We start from the raw sequence: 18,920 nt of genomic DNA, 5'->3' as shown, positions 1-18,920 counted from the left end.
CCTTTGTGGTTGGTGAATTCAGACAATGGAAGGTTTCCATATGTGAGATAGTCTATGAACATGTGCGTAGCCATCTTTAGAACGATGTGCAATGCATTTGTTAGCTATTCAGTGCTATTACTGTCCCCTAGAAGATAGACTTGGTTCATTGTCTGTTATTCCAATTTTAATTGAGTGATACACTTTGCTGTCACTCACTAATGTCAAATATCAAAATTATAGACCTGGTAGATATCTATTATATATGCAGGTCAACACGTGTTCAATATTTATTGGGCATGGAAATGTGACTTCATGCATATCATGCGCTGCTGATTCCATAGGCATAGAAATTCCAGCTTTTGAACTCTAAGTATGATCCCTATGATTGGATAAAGCGAACTCAGGTTGAATATCCGCTACTTGCTATTACTGCTTTTATATTTTGCATTTGAGTCATGTTGTTCCTATCATTATGCTTTTATTTTGTAACAAGTGTGTTTCTGATTGTAAGGTGTCAATGCATATACCATACTGCACCAAACTTTTTCACTTGCCTGTATATTTGCACTCTGGATTTGACTAATGTAGCCTTTTCCCCATTCTTCTTATAAAAACCTATAATGTCTTAGTTACTAATGTATATCTTTAACACTTTCTTCAGGAATCATTTGATCCAGTGGAAGTAAGGGCCTCTGGATTGTGCCAGAGTGGAAAACTGCTCCTGTATGACCATCAGTGTCTTAGTTTTCTGATTCTTTCAAAGAATATGATGTAGTTTGTTTGACTTATTGTTGTATTTTTTTTTCAGTTTTTATCATTTCTTTTATGTCATTATCTTCTGCCTTGCTGGAGGATGCACAGGCGACAAATATTATTTTAAATCCTAGTTTAGCTTTTGGAACTGGAGAGCATGCTACAACCAAGATGTGTTTGCTGTTGCTACATCAAACTGTAACAGGAGGTGAACATTTCCTGGAGTACGGCACAGGGTCTGGAAATCTCTCAATTGCAGCTTTGAAGGTACACTCTACATAAAAGGAAATCCATATTGTTTGGAATCTTAATCTTTTTTTAATTTTTAAAACATATTATTTGGAATCTTCCGTGTAGTTTTAGACTCTCCATTCTGTAAGATATGGCCTTTTCATTTTAGTGAAGATGGACTAAAGTTTCTTTCCACTGTGTATCCAGTTCACTCGTATTGATTATTGTTTCTCATAAGAGGGGTTAATGGTACATCATGGCATGTGGAGGAAAACCTTTTAATTTTTCTTAGAACTCTCGTGAGAACAGATTGTTTGGATCTAAATCCTTTGGCTGACACGAACTGCTAACTGTTTTTTGAAGTTGAACCACTTTTTGTAGCTCCTTATTTCCAAAAGTTTGCTCTTAATTTTTAGGTAATTTTTTTTTTTTTTTTTTTTTTTTTTTTTTTTTTTTGGATAGCCAATTTTTAGGTAATTTTTCTAAAAAGGGATCTGCACAATTAAGAAAGAATATTGAGTACAAGGCTAGGTATAAACACTTAATAGTGAATGGAAAGCGGAACTAACGATTGATTCCTTCCATTTGACTCTTAGCATATGCTAATTGTACTCATAAGTTAATTTCATTGACAAGCTTGACTATATATTTTTGGGAAGAGAGTGTTGGGAAACCTTGATGTTCTGCCCTTATACCTTCTCAAAATGATTGAAATGTATGCCCTACCTTTTCTGATTGACTATACTGATCTAGTGAGCTTGTTAAATCATAATGGCTCTTGTTTTATAAACATAAATTTTGTCAAATGCAGTTGGGTGCAACTTTGTCAGTTGGGGTTGATATTGATCCTCAAGCAATAACAGCCACACATCAGACTGCTGAACTGAACAATATAGAACCTCAGAAATTGATGCTGTATTTAGTACCCTCAAAAGACAATACTTCTTGTCTGGAAGAAAAAGTGCAGGAAAATATGCATGCTATGGAGCTTGCTGCAGATCAAAATGTCATAGAGACAGATAAATACGACAGTCATTAAGGGGCAGCCCGGTGCACATTGGCGTCCCCGCTAGGTGAGGGTCCGGGGAAGGGTCCCACCACAAGGGTGTATAGGGGGCAAGCCTTCCCTTGTCAAATACGACAGTCATTGCGAACATTTTATTAAATCTGCTTTTGTCTTTGGTGGATGAAATTGTTTCATGTGCTAAAGTAGGAGCAACAGTTGGCCTCTCTGGTGTATTACATGGCCAGGTAGTTGACTTCCATCAAATTTATTATATCCTGATTCCTGAACACAAACTTACTCTGAAGAACATAAATTTAGTTTCCATATATTTGCACTTTTGATGTGACCAAACTATATTGCACAAAAACAATAATGTTGACCCAGTGTGGATCAAGTCTAAAAAGACTTGCAGGAAAGTTAAGATATTATGGAGAGAAATTGAGAATACAAAACACTAATTTTTAGTACTTTTATATGCCTGTGACGCTGTTATTAACTACAACTAGACAGTGGTAAGAAACTGAAAAGGTATATATTCTGAGTTACTGTTATTGGTGGTGGTTTTATATGTTGTAGACCGATATTCACAGTATTTGGAAGACATTTCAGTCTCTGAAATGGAAGATTGGGCTTGCATAAAGGGAAGCAAGAAATGAAGTAGCTAGAAAGGGAGATAATGGAACTCTGGAAGACATCGTTTCCATTCATAGTGCTGTAAACAAAAGAAGAAACCGCTAAAAAATGATTATTCCATTTGTTGTATAAGTTTTGCTTGTTAATTGGCAGGGATACTCTTCTGAGTTTTCACATTTTCCAAGTTCCGACACTGAAGGAGTGGACTTATTTTACGGGAACTATCTCTTGTAACCCTGCAATTTTAATATTTTTTTATTTAATTATCAACATTGTTGTATTTTTGCAGGGATATAAAATGGTGTTGTTGAAGTTGAAGGAGTTGTTAATGAACAAGCATCAGAACAAGAAGCAGATAATTAAAGCTGCTGAAGGTACGTAGCTGAAATGCACACGTTTGTTTTATTTCTTTTTAGTTTACAGCTGCTTCTTAGTTTTACATTTGTTCAATTCATATAAGCGGGTTGTCACGCGTCAGCGCAGATCGCCCGTGCGGCGCCTGAATCTCCGAGGATTAGATCCAGGCCAGCCTACCCCATATGCGCAACAAGCTTGAAAACAAGGAATAAGACACGCAATAAAATTAACCTGCACCAACACATATGCATGAGTATCGGACCAACCAGACATGGGAGTTGCCTCATATGGGACACGCTGTGCCATAGCGCCTGGGAAACTGTCCGCACGTGATAAGCTCCCCCACCTAAGTCGCAAACGCCCTCGTGTGGCGCTCACGAGCATGCTGCTAGAATGGGCAATGGCCGAGCTATTAAGTCATCCTCGAGTTATGGCAGCACAAGACGAATAAGAGGAAGTATCGAGAGCAAAACATGATCGAGTAAGCGAGGAGGATTTAAAGAACATGAACTACCTAAAAGTAGTGATCAAGGAGATGCTAAGTCTACATCCCCACTTTCAATGTTGCTCTTTCGCGAATCATCTTAGCTTGCACGTATTTTAAGAAAGCGATTTAAAAGTATAAAACAATAAATTAATCAATATGGTTTAAATACAAGAATGTGATTATAAGTTGTTGATTGTTATAGATAAGACTAATTAGACCTGGTTATTGGGCGGGTCGGGTCAGGGTTGGAAGAGGGTTGGAAGTGGGTCGGGTCATAAGAGAGTCGCTTTATAGCAGATCGATAACGGGTCGGGCCAAATGGGTGACGCCCCGATAGTAGGACAATATTTGGCGTGTCGGTAAACGAACAAGAAAAATAAAAAACACAATGAGTACAAATAGAATCAGATTCCCTTTGATATCATCGCTTACTATCAGGCATTATAAATGAATACGAATTAGTACACGTAATTTTTTTTTTAACAAAGTACATTTTATTTTTCAAAATTATTGGGTATCTTTCTTGACCCAATAATGACCCTGTCTATTAATGACCCTATCCAATAATGACCCTGTCTATTAATGACCCTATCCAATAAAGCCCTATCCAATTAAAACTCTATAAAATTGACCTTGATCCTTTTATCATTGGACTATCTTGACCAATAAACTAGGTCTAGGACTAATGAAGATAATGGATTTCATTTGGAGGAAAATATAATTTGAGAGCAAATAAGCATCTATGGAGCTAAAAAGTATGTGAGATAGGGAGGGAATTAATCCTTTTATTATGTACCATTTGACATGTCTTTAAACTTTATTGCTTATTATATTGCTCTTTTTAGTTGTTACCCTTCAATATCTGAATATAGTTAGGCTTTGGAAGAAACTTATCCTATCCTGAGTGATAAATGCATAGTTATGACTCATATTTTCAGTGAAGTACCAAGTGAACATGGTCAGGATATAATGACACTTCCCTTTTATTATTATTCAATAACGAGAATCAACGTCTTCTTAGATTTCTCATGAACTTTATATATTGAAAAATATCTTACCTCTTTTACCTTTGTAAAATTGTATCATGATAATTTCTCTTATTCATGTCTGACGATATTTCAATTTTTACTGAGAAAATGTTATGTAAAAGCTACAGCATGGTACTTGAGGATACTAATAGTTTCTCCGGAGGCGCATCAACTTTGTTGTTACTTGGGTTTGTATAAATCAATATGTATATATATTACTAAAATCATATGAAGTTGATTATTGTGAAGAGTGTTTAATAATAAAGATGTTTTGTGTATAATTTTGTAATACTAACAAATCATTTTCATATAAGATATTCATTAAAAAAAAAAAAAAATTGTTCATAGTGTAATCTAATATTGCTATGGTTCTAAAAAAATATTAAACATGAATTTGATTTTTTTTTCCCTAGCCTATACTACTAAGTTTGACAATTTAAGTTAATTATTTGCAGATTTTGTTAAAATAAAAAACTCTGGTTAAAAGACAAATATTAATTATCCAAACAAAGTCAATAATAGTTCTTAAAATCATTAGTATATGATGAGTTTCTAACAAAACATGTTAATGTATTCAAAGCAATAAACATCAATATTTCTATGGAATAATGGTTATACGTACATGAACAATAAAAATATTAATAGTGCAGAAAAATTAAAAGCTTTAAAATGAAATTGCATAATAGTAGTTACATAGACTTTTTTTGGGAAAATTTTACAATAGTCATTCAAAATGACCATCACTACAAATAAATGTGAGCCACAAAAAATATATTTAGTTTAGCTTTTCTTTTATTGAAAATACATTTAAATAAAAATTTTAGTTTTTTTTTTTGTAATTTCAATAAATAATTAGACTTTTATTTATATATTTTTATAAACCCAATTATTATTTTACTAATATATGTTTTAGAGGTTGTTTGCCTAGTTACAAGAGGGTAAAAAAAATTTATCATCTTAATCCTTTTCAACCTCATTTCACCTTCAAACATTGGACATCTTCAACCTTTGGTCACCTTCAATTCATCAACCTTCCATCTTCATCCGCAAAACCACCAACTAATTAATTAATTACCATGGATAGTCGAATACAAATGCTTTAAGATTATTAACATATTAGAACACTTTTTTTGTTATTATTATCATCAAACTTCCATTGCTATTACATTTAAAGCATGTTCTATTAGTTACATTAAAGATTAATTGAAGTAAAGTATTATCGATGTTTCATTGAAGGTATTCCATTAATGTTTGGTAGAAGCTTTCATTAGTTTCATAAAAAAAAAGACTAATATTGCTTTAAACTAAATTCCTTTTAAGATGGATTTTTAGCTACAATTATGCATATAAAAAAGATTGCTTAAATCTATAAGGCAAGATTATTTCGGTTGATATTTAGTTTCCTATTTAGATGGTTTTTTAGCCAAAATTTTGGATTTCAAAAAGATTTTTTTTCAAGCTAAGGTTTTTTACGTTATTAGAGATGCCGTACGTTTTCGTTTTTTCTTCTTTTCTTTTGTGGTTAAATAATCAAACTAGTTTTTATTTATCAATAGTAATTTTTTTTTTGATGATAATTTCGGCTTGGTTTATAACAAATGGTTCAATTTTATATGTTAATAAATCTATTGATGAATTGGTTTCATGAATTAACTAATTCAAGGTCGTTATTGGAAAGTAAAATTGAAGGTTTGAGTTTTTCTATTAATAATAATTTGAATGCTTCAAACAAAAACAATGGAGGCCTTGAATGCTTCAACCCATTGTCAATGGAGAATTCGAATACCGAACATAAGTGCTACACTAATTTAGAATGGCTATGATAATACATCAACGAAGGATCGCGAATTGAATTGTGTGATTATAATTTACAAGTAATTAGACTAGGCCGAATCTAAAGAACATGTTTTCTAGTCTTCAATGGAGGATGGACATAAAAATTTTCCACTATTTCAATGTTTTCATGTAGTTAAAATATAACGTTATATTGGTGGAATATGAACAATTGTATGTTAATTTGTTTTTTTTTTTTGTTTTTTTTTTGAGTCAAAATAAAGATATTATCTCTCCTTTTCCCCAAAACAAACAAGCATTAATACAATTAATAAGATGAAAGGCTAGGATTCTTCCAACATAATCTAACGGTCTTGATTTAATCTAAATTTTTTAAATCATCAAATTATGAAAATTACAAAATTAAGATTAGCTTAATATATTTTCAATATAAAAAAAAGATAAAATAAATGTATTTTTTGTGGTTCACATTCAATTCTACTAGTGGTCATTTTTTGGATGACCGCTGTAAAGTTCCCCCTTTTTTTTTAGACGGAAAGGTACACAGGTGCGTGAGTCGAAGCTCCCCACTTGAGCTAGCCCAAAATCTAAATAGTTACATAGGATGTTAGTCAGTACCAGGACATGGATGCTTATCTAGAAGTTGTAGATGCTTATCAAACGTGAGTCAGATTAATTATTGACTGGTCCTATTTCTATTGTTATAATGGTCTCTCCTTTCCCATACCATGGCACTTTAAGTGAAGGAAATCTTTAGTAAGACCTTCAGGCTTCTCTATATCAATAATGGTCAGATCTTCAAACTTATGTTCCTTTCTAATGACAAAATGGGTTATCGTCACAAATATTGGTAGTAAATATTCTTTTCGTTACAATTGTTTACCCTATCACTAGGTAGCTGTTAGGCTGGTTTTTCAAATTATTTCACGAAGTAGTATTTTTCACCTGAATTGGGGCTTTTTAAAGGCACCGCCTTTTCAATTATTCCTCCTAGCTAACAAACCATATTATATAACAGTTTAAGGAATAATTGATAACATAAATCTCAAGTTGGAATCCAGGCTGACTCTTTTCCCAACTTTTGTTCCGATTAGTACTTCAACTCTCTCTTTTTCTTGTTACTATTTATTTTCTTTCGGAACTTTGACCCCTTTTTATATTTTTTAGCGGGTCGAGCTAGGTGGTTGGGTGCCTCCTTCAGCGGAGATCATGTATACCGATGCTGTCGGATCGGTAATTCGTGAGATCCTTCTAACAGCGGAGGAAGATGAGGAGATACCGTTTGTCCCTGAGACGGTTGAGTCGGTATGTCTTTTTTGTATATGTACTTAAACATTTCTATTTATTTTTTTGTTTCATATACAATTGTTTACTAACTGTCCTTGTATTTTTGGAACAGGTTCCGCAGGAGACCGTGAACGGCATGGTGAGGACCATACGTGCTTTCCGAGCTGCTTATCGGAGAGCCCTCGTGACTTTGTCATGCCGTGATCATCGGATGATCGCGGTAAGTTTATTTCTTTTCTTTTCAACGAAGTTATTACATTTCATGTATTAATCTTCGTTTTGGATTTTGCAGGATGTGTAGCAACCGTCTAGTAGTCGCCGAGCACCATGATTCCTTTTGTACACATATTATCATTTATTTTAGGAAACAGATGTAAATATATATATTTTTTGCATCATTGTACATATGACCCATTTGTATATATATGTCATCATTATTATTATTTTTATTTGTTTCCATGTGTACGTTTTATTATTATTTTTTTTGTTAATAAAGCAAAAATTTTCGAGGTAGGGAAAGGGTTCCCGACTTACCCCCCTCGAAAAAATAACCAAGGCTCGAAAAAGGAAGGAGAAAAGAAAGCAAAAAGGAAGAAAAAGAGAAAGAAGAAAAAAAAAGAAAAAAAAAGGAAGTAAGAAAATAATAATAAAAAATAAAAAAGAAAATAAAAAAGTTGGAAACAAAATGGACACAAAGGGTTAAAAGCCAAGAGTATGATTTGTCTTAAGATTTCGTTAAGATTCCGTCATTATGTAAGCCAAAATATGGAAATAAATCTAATTCACATGCTGCGACAGGGGAGATGCGCGCAACTAAATGAGTTGAGCGCGGCTGTCGCGCGCATGTGAATCGGATGTGCGCGGATGTCGCGTGAAACTCATGAGTTGCACTCGCCACCTGTTGATGAACTTTCCTTTGAGCCAAATTTGCCGAAAATTTGCCCCTCTTGGGTCTATTTAAACGTGGTTTAGTGTAGGCTTTTGATCATCTCGCATTCATTCGCTTAGTAATATCATAAGAAACTAAAAAGAATTAATATCTCTAAATTCTCACTCTCTTTTTTTGAATTGAACAATGGTGAAGACGTTTGAACAACGTTTGAAGCAATGGGTCACTTCCCTTTCAACCGAGGACAAACAAGCTTTCAAAATTTACCACCTAGACCCTCTATTGAATTATATGCAACTAGTGATTAATTTTGATTTTCTTCATGCCACAGCCAACCATTGGGACTCTAACCACCATCTCTTCTTTAAATGGGACGAAATTGTCCCACTACTCGGTGAGTTCGAGGCCTTGCTAGGCTTCCCTACAAATACTCTCCCTGTGACTTATTCGCCTACCTTGTCGGATCCCAAAGCTATATTCCAAAGATTTTTTGGCTTGTCCGACAATGATATGACCAATATTGGAATTAAAGAAGGCGTGAATTTGATTCAATTTATTGAACATTTCGTCGCCCCTCGTGACAACATGACTAAACAACGCTTTAAAATTCGTGCTTTATGTTATTGTCTTGTTGTTAATTGTTTACTTAGGACAGGGAAAGGATATGGAGATTATTCCATGGTGTCCATAGTAGAGCAAATAGAGGGATGTCATTTACCCGCTCCTTTGGCTTAGGCGGAAACCGTTCTATTCTTGAATCGCCTTAGAGGAGACCCTAACGAAAACGGTTTCACGGGAAGTCCACTCCTATTACACGTAAGTTTTTTATCGTCGTTTATCAGCGCAAGTTACGAAGTTGCGCTGGTATGACCAGCACAATCTTTTGCGTTGCGCGCGGATGGCGTGCGCAACTAGTTTTGATGCGCGCGCCACCTGCTTGTGTAAAAAGTTGCAAACTAATTTTTTTTTCTTTTTTTTTAGATTTGGCTCATGGAGCATTTTCGAATCGTTGATCAGCCACAAAACCTTGAGGCTAATGGAGTAAGGACATTCCCTGGACGTTAAATCCTTTACAAGCATAAGAATGAAGAGGAATGGACGTCGTTTTTCTGTCATGGGGTTCCTAACATACGCTTTGTGATTCCTTGGTGGAACATAAATAGTATGGTTGGGACTAGTCTCAATTGCCCTTACATTAGGCTTTTAGGCCTATCTAGTGCTACTTATATTTTTCCTTGCAGGGTAATGAGACAATACAGGATGAAACAAATTATTCCCCCGCAATATTGTGATGCCCCTAAAGATGTGACTATTAAACCCGAGCGAGTTTTTCGTTGGATGGAGTATTGGTTAAGTCTTCCTAGATGGGTAGTACAAAATCCTGCTGCGAGTATTGTATTATCTTCCTTTTACAAAGCTTGGATGAATGCGGCGGATAAGGGCGAATTAAACAAGGATCGATCTCAATATCAAGCTGCCACGGCTCACAATCCACCTAAGCCTTTGATGCATTCGGCCACCACTACTCCTCCTAGTGGCCAAAACAAAGGAGTGAGAAGAAAATTAGACTCCTCATCTTCTACGTCGCGTTCGAAGGAAACAAAAAGGAAAGCTCCCTCCAAACCCGCACAACAAGGTGTGATAATAAAGGAACCTTCGCAACAAACTCGAAAAAGGACTCTAACGAAAGCTTCGTAAAAGGGAAAAAAGGTTGAAAATACCTCATTTCCCAAATTGAAGAACAATGTATGGGTTAAAAAGAAGAGCGTAGGAGAAAGCTCTAAGGTTTTTGAGAATACTGCGATGGAAACTACTCCTCCATCGTCCGTGACAATTGAGGACATAGTAAAACCTTAGAGTGTTACACAATTTCGTTATTAGTTTTTTTTTTTAAATAAAGTGTAATCACAACTAGTTGTTTATTTTTTTTTTGTTTATAATCTAGTTCAACAATGTCTTTTTTTTTGGAATTTGAATGAAATAAAATGAGCTTTATATTTTGATATGACCTAATCATAAAGATTGCCTACGTATTCGTATTACGAAATCAGGTCGTTGCGTAGTTCTAATGTTTTTTTTTTTTTATGTATTTCTTTATTTTCTTTAATCTCTTAGGTATAAATTAAATGAAAAATTAATCAAACCTTGTTTAAAAAGAATTAAATCAAAGTTTAATTTTTTTTTTCGACTACGTAACTTCGTTCAAACGTAAAAAACTGGGTTCAATACATCTGAGGTTGCGCGAGCATGTCGCGTGCAACTAAATTTGTTGCGCGTGACATCCGCGCGCAACTATTCCAGTTGCGCGCGACACCTGTACTACTAGTGTTTTGAATTTTTTTTTATTCTGCATTATTACCCCCCAAGTGTGAAGAGTTTTTCGTGATGTTCGAAAAAATCTGAACACTTAGAATGGTCTATTAATTTTAAACTACCCCCCAAGTGTTATGTACTTTACCGTATTATTCGGTAAAGTGCATAACACTTAGAATCTTTCAATTGAATGCTTATAAAATTGGTTGAATTAATGAACGAGTTTATCCAGATTTCATATGTAATATTTCTTAAGTCGATCAATGTTTATTAGTTGGCGAATTTCATCACCTCCAATATCCATTAATTTGACGGCTCCTCCTGATAGGATTTCAATTACACGGTAGGGACCTATCCAATTAAGCTTGAATTTCCCTCTTGGATCGGTTGGTGGTCCCCTAACTTCCTTTAGTACAAAGTCACCCTCTTTTATATTTCTGGGTTTTACTCTTTTATTGAAATGACGCGCAATGCGTCTTTGGTAGACTTGTACATGATGTAAATCTCTTAATCGTCGTTCATCGAGGAATAAAAGTTCTTCATACCTCGCTCTTACCCATTCAGCTTTCGGTAGCTTACTTTCTAGTACGATGCGTAGGGATGGTATTTCCAGTTCGACTAGTTGAACTGCGTCCATTTCGAAAACTAAGGAGTATGGAGTTACTCCTATTGATGTTCGTATGGACGTTCTATAACCCCATAATGCGAAGTGTAGTTTATTCGGCCAGTCTTTATAATTTTCTGCCATTTTCTTAATGATGACTGTTGTATTTTTATTTACCGACTCTACAGCTCCATTCATTTGAGGTCTATATGGGGATGAGTGATGATGTTTTACTTTATAATGAGTTAAGAGGGTCTCGACTTCAGCTTTGAATTGAGATCCCTGATCACTAATTAGTTCATTTGGAACTCCATATCTATAAAATTTGTTTCATTCGAGAAACTTTACGACATGTTTAGAAGTGATATTAATGTATGAAGCAGCCTCAATCCACTTAATGAAGTAATCGATGGCTACTATTACGTACTCGTGCCCTCCTGCTCCTGTTAGAGGAAAATAAAGAAAGAAAACATAGAAAAAGGACCTAAAACTTTTTCTTTTGAGCGCCATAAATGACGCTCATCACACCTTGGACTTCAAAATGTAGGATTTCAGCAACCCTTTCTCAGCCAATTTGTCCAACAACCGCTTTAGGCTGTAACAGTCATTGGTGTCATGGCCTCTGTCCTCATGGAAATGACAGTATTTGTTCTTGTCTCGGTTTTTGAGCGGACCTTTCATTGCCAGAGGCTTCTCATAGGTCACCCGGTTCTTTATCTCCATGAGGATGGAGTAGCATTCTTTGTTAAACTTGTACTTTCGGACGTACTCCTTAACTTTTGTTTTCTTCTTTTTGGACGGCTGACTAGAATCATCGACCGCCCAAACTTCTTTTTCTCTTTTTTCTTTCTTCATTTTTCTTAGCTAACTGCTCTTGCCGACTGCCTTGTTGTTTTTCGGATCTCTTTTGATCCATCTGCTTGCTGGAGGAGCAGAGTTCTGACGCCTGTATGTAGGCCTCTACCTCCCTCATCGCTTCTGGAAGAGTGAAAACTATCTTCCGGACGAGATCAAATTTGAACTGTGATCCGTCCTTCAGACCCTTGAAGAAGTTCGTATAAGCAATTTTTTCAGGCAGCTCTTGAATCTGGATTCTCTCCAGATTGAATCGTCTGACATATGAGTAGAGCCCCTTACGATCTCCCTGAACAACCGCCCCCAAGTTAATACTTGTCTTTTTGGCCGGTATGTTCATTGAGAAGTTTGAGGCGAACAAGAACGCAAGCGTCCTGAAATTGTTGATGCACCCAGGAGGCAGGTTGCCGAACCACTGTTGGGCAATGCCTTTCAGCGTGGCTGGGAAGCATCGACACCATGTAGCATCATCCAACCCTTGTAAATACATGAGGTTGGTATATGCCATTAGGTGGTCCTCAGGGTTGGTGGTGCCGTCATAGGCACCAACCAGAACATTCTTAACCTTTGTCGGTTGTGCCGCCTTAGTTATATCCTTGGAGAACGCAGAAGGTTGTTCCCTAAGTTTGAGCAGACGGAGCTCCCAGTCCAAAGGTTGGACTTGATATGTCGCCTGACCTCCGTAGAGAGCAGGCTGCTGGAATGATTGTGTAAATGGGTCGTATGATTGATGAGGCACATACGGTGCCGAGCTTATCACATGAGGACCTGTTCGACTTGATGGGTCGGCTGACGGGTGCTCATGCTCTGAATGGGAATACCTCAGCGAGGTATTCCTTAAGTTGTTTGGCATAGTCGGCGTTGATGCCGTGTCAAACAGTTGTTGGCTTCTCCTGTGCTCGATGAACTGCCGGGCATCAGTATAGGTCTTTTAACTTCCATCCGATTCATGGTGCTGGATGGGCTTTCTTTTTGACGTCTCCGGGAGACGTATTTTCGTCCAGTCAATGAAGGGTTTGACCCCCTCCTTCTGCTTGGGATGAGGAGTGGGTTCCCTATCCTTGACTATCTTGGCCCTCTCTGAATGAGAAGGCTTATTGGCCAACTGACCCTTGCTCGGACCAGCCGCCTGACTTTTGATGAAGCTCTTCATAGTTCCTTTGAAGTCGGTCATGAACTTCAGGAATCCGGAGCGAGTGATGTGAGCAATCGGCCCTTTACCCTGAGGCTTGCCGGCTAACTTGCTCGCACCGGCCTGATTATCATTTCGCTTCTTTATGCCTTTGGAGCAAATGGATTTAGTGATGAGGGAACCATCTTCGACCGTATGTACTTCAACCTCTGGTTCCGACTCAGTATCGTGGTCCGAATGGACCTCTACCCATCCGGACATTTGTTTTCTGGAGGCGGTACACATTGTTGAGATGCCATCCTAGAGGTACTCTCCCCACAGACGACGGCGCCAAATATTCCGGGGTCTTCTAATGTGTCCTGCGGGAGTGTTACAACTCTAAGACTGGATCTTCGGGCACCTATACCTGCAACAAATGGAAGCTCCGGTTGTTCGGAATTCCGCCTTTGACGATCAAGTTAGTAAGTGTCGAAGTTGAGTAAAATGCGGAAAGTAAAGTAGATCTTCTCGGATCCCGAGATCAAGTGATTTCTCTGTTATAAGAAAATAATGTAATAATTGTAAGATGTAAAAAGTGTGAGTAAGTGCCCCACCCAAGATAATAAATGTCCCTATTTATAGGGTATGAGAGTGCGTGCCCTTACCTTAGGTCATTTAACCTAGCTAATTGGGCTGCGCTGTTTTTACGGCACGTCGGGTTTTGAGCCCATGAAGGCCGCCATTTCCCTAATGATGGATGTGACACGTGTCTTATCCTAGTTGGCCCATGTTGGGCGCAACCTAGGGTAACACGTGTCACGACCTGATTGGTTCACGTGTCTAGGGTATTTTTACCCTAGACACTATATATCTCTTTTACCTTAGTCTAGTGATATGAATTGTATCTCGTTTATTTTCCGTGCATTATGGGAGTGCGATTTCCCCCTATCCTCTTATACTTTCAAAGAAACATACGTCCACCAATTGGTTGTTGGTGCATTGGTGATTGAGATTGCACTTGGTAGGGAGGACCGGGTGTTTAATCCCCCGCAACAACAATTGGGAGGAGATTGAAATCTAACTACCCAAAACTGGTCCTCTAATACAAATTAGCCCAAAAGATGAATCGGGTAAAACAACTACAACAACAACCAAAAAAAAAAGTCCTATGTCGAGAGAAAAAAAAAAAAAAAAAGGTCCTATGTCGAGTTGAAAAAAAAAAACCACGGGTTTATTTGACTTTTTCTCTACTTCTCTTACCGTGAAAATTTCAACGGAACAAAACTTCCAAGTTTTAGGGCCTGTTCGGGATTAGCTTTTAGAGTAGCTGTTAGCTTTTAGACCTACTCGAAACACTACCTTAAAATAATATCAGTGTTTGGTGATCTGAAGTAGTGTTTTAAGTAGCTGTTAGAAGTAGAGGTAGCTTTTAAGTAGCTGTTGTTGAAAGCTAAAAAAGATAGCTTTTGAAATTGTAAAGTAGCATTCAACCTTTTTTTATTTTTAAATTTTTTAATTTAAATTTTTATTTTATTTTAATTGTTTTTTATCTTGTTGACTCATATTAATTGTTTCAGTCAACCATAATATCGAAATTTTCTATTACATATCCTTTTTTTTCCTTTCAATATGTGGAGTATTTTTTTTCTATCTTATTTTTAAAATTAATTATTTATTAGCAATATATATTATACTATATAATATTTAAAATTATCAAACATATGATACATAACACGTCACAATAATAATAATAATAATAATAATAATAACTAGGTTATAAACTAAATTAGCCCTGTGCGATGCACAATATAAAAAATTTCAAACCATTAATTGCAATGGTATTTAGATCTAAATAATTTTGAATATAGTAAAAATTTCACCAAATTATGCAATACATAGTGCTCTTAAATCGGGAGTAATTATATTTGGAAGTCAGATAATTTTTTTTATAAATCCATAATAATGTAAAAAAATATATAGAAAATAACATCCTTCGTAATATAATATTTGTCTTCAAAATAACTATACTTCGTGTATATTTTAATAATTTAAAGGTAAAAAATAAGAAGGTTTAAAAAAAAGAAAAAATTAAAATTAAAATATGATGTCAGCAATTGATTTAGGCGGGAAATTTTTTTACCACAACTTGACATCTGTACAATTTAAATAGGGGATGATGTCAGCGGTTGTTACTTTAGTTATATTTATAGATAATAATAATAATAATAATAATAATAATAATTTTTTTGACACAATAATAATAATAATAATAATAATAATAATAATAATAATAATAATAATAATTGTATTTTATAATTTCAATCTCTACTTTTACCGAACACTGATAGTATGAACCGCTACCTTGACAGCTGACCTCTAACAACTACTACTTGACCGCTCACAGCTACCTCTACAGCTCACGGCTACTCAAAAGCTAATAGCCAACAGCTACAGCTAGTTTTAATTTGCCTCTATTTCTCAAAATTTCAACGGAATGAAACTTGATGTTTTAATCAACCATCGTTCTTCCTCTTCTTCAAAACCCATACCAACTTCCAGCTCCATTTTCTAAGTATCTCCCAAAAATGGGTCCAAATCACAATTCACCAAATAATATTAATACAATAATAACTATTATTATTGTGATACTTAGAAAATGGATGATAGGATAGTTGTTGCAGAACTCAAAAGTTTCCAAAGTGAAGTAAAACTGGCCCAAATATAATGCAGGGCCGATAAAAAATGTCACTGTTCTAAATAGATGACTGAGAGCATGTCTAGTTGTTTCTAGCTCATGTTGTGCACATGTCAACTATTTCATTTTCAAGCTCGTTGTATGCTGTATCATGCTTGTTACATATCAACTTGTTACATGTGACAGGCTGTGCAACGAGACAAAATCTCAACTGAGTTTCTTCATATAACAGGAAAAATTGAAGAAGCTCTGAGTAAGATTTCTTATAACAGACTTGGTTTATTAGAAGAAGTTCAAGAACAGGTAATACTATTAATCTGTAATTCTGATTGCACTTGTGATATGATTAATATTTTAAGCATTCTTAATACAGAGCTTCACACAAATACAAAAATAAGATGCTTACAAGTGGCATTCTTTGGTTTCTTGTTCATTAGATTGGACTTGTTCATGCTCAATTTCTACGAGCAATAGCTAGAACAGAATCCTCCGATCTGCAAATAGAGATGGACATTACAGAAGTGCAGGATGAAGCAGAGCCTGATGCTGCGGTTCTCCAGAGATTATCGCAGAACCTGCACCTTTTGATGATGGATGATCTGAGGAAAGAATCGTGTGCCTTTCATGAAATGGTCATCACAAGCAGTAGTGATCTTGGTGATTCATTTGAGATGATGTCGTCCCTATTTAAGAAGCTCAATGACTATCTACTGACTGTGAGCCCAGAAGTTGACATGTGTGATGTTGATAAAAACATGATAAAGCATAGATCTCCTGTTATACCAGATGACTTCCGCTGCCCTATCTCACTTGAGCTAATGAAAGATCCTGTTATCGTATCTACAGGCCAGGTTAGGCCTGTTTTGTTTCAGTATATTACCAACATTCTCTTCTGAGTTTGTGTTCTTTTTTGTTCTTTTTAATTGATTTAAAAACTTGTCAATGGGTCCATGTGTAGCTTATAATTATTGTTGACAATCTTCTCTCTATACTAGAAGGCCTCTATGTTTCCTGAGAACGAGCAGCATCTTGAGAAAACAATCCAGGGTCAAAAAACTCTGATCTCTGTTAATGCTCTTTTTGAATCTTTTGTGCAGACGTATGAGAGATCGTGCATTCAGAAATGGCTCGATGCTGGTCACAAGACATGTCCTAAGACACAACAGACTCTGTTGCATACAGCATTGACACCAAATTATGTTTTGAAGAGCCTGATTACTTTGTGGTGCGAGAATAATGGTGTGGAGTTGCCAAGGACACGGAACTTGTAGAAACAGGAGAACTAGCAACTCTGCTTCCAACTGTGACAAAACAGCTATTGCTGCCTTGCTAAAGAAGTTGGCCCATGGAAACATAGAAGAGAAACGGGCTGCTGCTGGGGAGCTCCGGCTGCTAGGAAAAAGAAATGCAGACAACAGGGTATGTATAGCAGAGGCAGGAGCCATACCACTGCTAGTAGAACTGCTATCTTCTCCTGATTCTCGAACTCAGGAACATGCTATGACAGCACTTCTTAATCTTTCTATTAATGACATGAACAAGGGCATTATTGTAAATGCTGGGGCAATACGAGATATAGTAGAATTCCTGAAGAACAGTAGCATGGAAGCGAGAGAAAATGCTGCTGCTACACTATTGAGCTTATCAGTTGTGGATGAGAACAAAGTAGCAATAGGAGCAGCAGGGGCAATCCCATCTCTAATCGATTTACTCATTCAGGGTACCCCTAGGGGAAAGAAAGATGCTGCAACTGCAATTTTCAACCTTTCAATTTACCAAGGCAACAAGGTGCGGGCTGTGAGGGCAGGGATTGTAGACCCTCTAATAAAATTTCTGAAGGAAGTTGATGGTGGCATGGTTGATGAGGCTCTAGCAATACTTGCAAACCATCCGGAGGGGAAATCTGCTATTGGGCAGGCTGAGCCAATTCCTCTCTTAGTTGAGTTAATAAGAACTGGATCTCCTCGTAACAGAGAGAATGCTGCTGCAATACTTTGGTCACTTTGCATGGGTGATGTAAACCATTTGCAACTAGCAAAGGAGATGCAGGCTGAACAAATATTAAAAGAACTTTCAGAGAATGGCACTAATAGGGCCAAGAGAAAGGCTTCAAGTCTTTTAGAGTTCCTGCAACGATCCAAAGATGTTGCTGAGTAGAACAGTAAGCACTAAGCAGTGATGTAGTATCTCAGTCTTAACTCTTTCCTGGACTGTCTCTCCTTGTCCAGTCATCAATAGCAATGTTTTGTACTCATTTGTAAATAGATTTTACTAAATTAAATTTGTGCATTGTACGTGTATTGATATATTGTGTAATCATATAAGTATATGTAAAGTTGCATCAAAAAAGATCTATGTAAATCACATCACTAATTGTTATCTGTTATTCACCTTTATTTTTCTTTACTTTGCAAATTTGATCTCTCACCCCGCCATCCTTTCATCTCCATTGATTTCCCACTCTCTCTACTACGTATCTGTCACTCAAATATTTTTTTCTCTTGAATGTAACAAGGAGAGTCTATCACTGGAGTCCTTACAAACGCACAATCATTGCCAAGGAATTGAAAAAAATAGGGTTTGTCTTTTATATTGACAAAACTCTATAGATTAAGTTTAGACATGCAATTACAAGTGAGAGGCACATTTTCTTTGGTGCACACACAAATGCTATTCATGTCATGCAGGTCTGGAATAGGTTGTGTGCCATTCAATTGAATGTGTACTCCAAGTTTAATGAAGAAAGAGGTGTAAGATACTTCTGCATATCTGTGTGTGGTGACACGGCGGTTGACTACCCAAAAGGGTCCGTGTTCCCCGAAAGGGAAAATATGGTTCTTTGGAACGCGAAGGATATCCACAAGAGATCATTCAAGGAAAATTTCAAAATATTGT

The 18,920-nt window shown here is 36.3% G+C and overlaps 2 pseudogenes across 1 annotated transcript; both read left to right on the top strand.

Moving 5' to 3' along the window:
• Nucleotides 1-84: 84 nt before the first annotated feature.
• LOC145637031 (uncharacterized) lies at nt 85-2,628 on the top strand (annotated as a pseudogene).
• A 13,870-nt stretch (nt 2,629-16,498) lies between these two features.
• On the top strand, nt 16,499-18,362 carry LOC145634983 (U-box domain-containing protein 14-like; annotated as a pseudogene). Its single transcript, XR_014113721.1, has 2 exons — nt 16,499-16,876; nt 17,123-18,362. The product of XR_014113721.1 is annotated as a U-box domain-containing protein 14-like (transcript).
• The last annotated feature ends 558 nt before the right edge of the window (nt 18,363-18,920 follow it).

Source organism: Chenopodium album, chromosome 6 (assembly GCF_948465745.1).
Source record: "Chenopodium album chromosome 6, dcCheAlbu1.1, whole genome shotgun sequence".
NCBI classification, from domain to species: Eukaryota; Viridiplantae; Streptophyta; class Magnoliopsida; order Caryophyllales; family Amaranthaceae; genus Chenopodium; species Chenopodium album.
This window is presented reverse-complemented; position numbering and strand designations above follow the sequence as displayed.